The following is a 2759-nucleotide window of genomic DNA, read 5'->3' as shown; positions in this document are numbered from 1 at the left end:
ACTTCTGTTTAATTAATTCTGTGTCTAAAGGTCAAACTTCTGAAAAAGTGAAAACCTGTTAATTAGTTGGTTTTTTTGTTGTTGTTTTGATCATGTTTGAGTCTTTTGGAAACTTTCTAATACCTCAAACTCTGTCAGTACTCATGCGTGACATATAATTGAAGCTGTAGAAATTTGATCTTTTTGTGTATACTGAGCCAAAATTGTTGGTTTTATTTTCTTCTGAGTGGCATATTGAAATACCAAAGTATTGTTTTAAAACTGTTTTTTTAACTAGATTAATCCAAGTAACGTTTAATTTTTCACTAAATACCGTAAAGGTATGACTTGCAACATAACACTTGTACAAAATTTGTTGGTGCAAATTTAGAATTTTCTTGGTCCAAAACTGGTTGAAGCCGAAAAGGAAATTTAAAATTGACAAATAACTTTCCTTTAGATGAGTTTGAAATATTATCCTTATGATCTGTAATATTCTTATTTATTAAGCAAATACTAATGTTACAGGGAATCACAGCATGAGTTAAAAAGTGTTTCCACATCTTTTAAACACATTTTGGTGTACATCCCAGCATACTTTTTCCACCTGCAGAGTTAATTTGCAGGACTATACACACCCCATTGAACAGCTTCATAGTTTTTTCACGTTACATCCACATACTGTATTTCTATATGTATATATTTTTGGGGAATGTGTGTGGAATACAAACCCATAACACTCTTTTTCGATTTTTATTTAAAGCAAATTCTGAAAATGATGTATCATGTTTCGTTCTCTTCATAACTATATGTGACCTGCCACCTAAAATTCCCAATGCATTAAGGATGTAAACTAAAAGTTAAAATGGTAGAATACAAGGCACAGAAATAGGTGATGAAATATTTATTACCTATTATTATTATTATTATGATGATGATGATGATGATGATGTATTATGCCACTTATATTAAATATTGTGATATCCCAGTTAAAACGAGATATTTCTCAGGAATATCAGATGTTAGGGGGATCAGAAACACAAGAAATCAGATGTTAAATGTTCAACACGAACGACTACAGAAATAACCCAAATTCAAATCTGCAGCATGAATCAGCCAGCGTTATTTTTAGAGCCATGAAAAACAAAAACAGCAATTAAAGACGCATTTTGAGATGTAAAAATAGAGAGTTCACAGGGAATGTTTCCGTTACGGAGTGAGGACGCTTCATCTCTCATATTCCCCTCCTCTTCCTCCTCCTCATCCTCCTCCTCCCTCAGGTCATCCTAAATTATCTCTGTAGGTCACAAAGCGCTGCGCTGCTGAGCGCTTTTCTTTTCTCCACTTTCAGTTCAGTAGATGATGCATCTTCATCCTGTTTATGTTGAAGAAATTAAGAGAGAGAGAGAGAGAGAGAGACTCCCGACCCCACTAAGGGACAAGGGTGTTAGAAAATGGATGGATGGATGGATAGATGGAGAGAGAGAAAAGGAGAGAGAGAAACAGAGAAAGAGAGAGAGAGAGAGGGTTAAGTTGATTTTAATTTGTCTGTTAAGGACGTTTTTCTCGTTAAAGCGTCCGTTTATTTATTTATTTTTTTTTTTATCGGAACCTGTGGCTTATTTTGCTTGATATAAATAATAAGAAGCAGTCGGTTTGTGTGCAGATGTTTTTACTCAGCGCTGTATGCTGAGAAAACGGCTGGATATTTGCATGGAGGAAACCGTTATCCTCCATCCATGCGCCCCGACGCGATCCAGATTAATGCAAGCCAGTCGGATTTTTACCGGCCTGTAATGTTCAGTCACAGAGATGCCAAGAGAAAGCGAGAGCTTTTTTTGGGTTTTTTTTTTTAAGCAGATATTTACCTCATTGATAGGCATCATGAAACATTACGCTTTTAGCGCAATTAGGTAATTTTCCCCACATTCAATTTGTATTTTAAAGCAAATTGTTTTCAAAAAATCTTTGGATTAAATTACAACTATTTTTATTATCCTTATTTTTCTATTGTTTATTAAAATAAACAATTTCATATATTACTTTAATTTAGACTTCATACATTTACAGCCACGTGTGTGTGTATATATACATATATATATATAATTTTAAAGTGTAAATAAGATAAAATAAATTTAAACATCCAGAATGAGTTGGAGGCCTGAAAGCAGGAGCGGAAGATTTATTGAGACGCAGGGCGCTCAAGCGGAACCCGACAATTAATCTATCAGCGGGTTAATTAAAGTGTTGCACCCTCCTTTTCCCCACGGAAATTATCGAGAAACAAATTTTAAAAATTCGGTTCCATATTTAGGGTAAATCTGCCTTCATTTTACATGTGAGTTATGCTTGATAATTTACTTAAACCAATTTTTGGGCCTCAGACTGTCTCCAGATCTCCGCAATGAAATATTGTTTCATTGGAAATATTGTTTGTATTTTCAAAATAAGTAACATTTTCATTGATTTATTCCGGATTGCAAATAATATTTGATGGATTTATGTTGTGATTTTGTCTTTAGTCATTAATTTAAAAATGTGTAGTTTTATGATTCTTAAGGCATAAAAACCAGCAACTAATTTAATGTTTCTTTTTTTTTGTTTAAGAATTAGAATATCATTTGATACTGATAAAACAATCTGCTGTATTTTTCTCCTTCATTTATTTCTGTCTTTAATTTCTGTCTAGATGTAAGTGTGAAGGTGTGTGTGGACAGTAGATGAATGAAGTCAGAGGTTTCTGTCCCACTTCACCTCCTGACTCCACCTCCTCCACCCTC

The sequence above is a fragment of the Xiphophorus couchianus genome, chromosome 2, assembly GCF_001444195.1.
Source record: "Xiphophorus couchianus chromosome 2, X_couchianus-1.0, whole genome shotgun sequence".
NCBI lineage: Eukaryota > Metazoa > Chordata > Actinopteri > Cyprinodontiformes > Poeciliidae > Xiphophorus > Xiphophorus couchianus.
Note: the sequence above shows the minus strand (reverse complement) of the source record.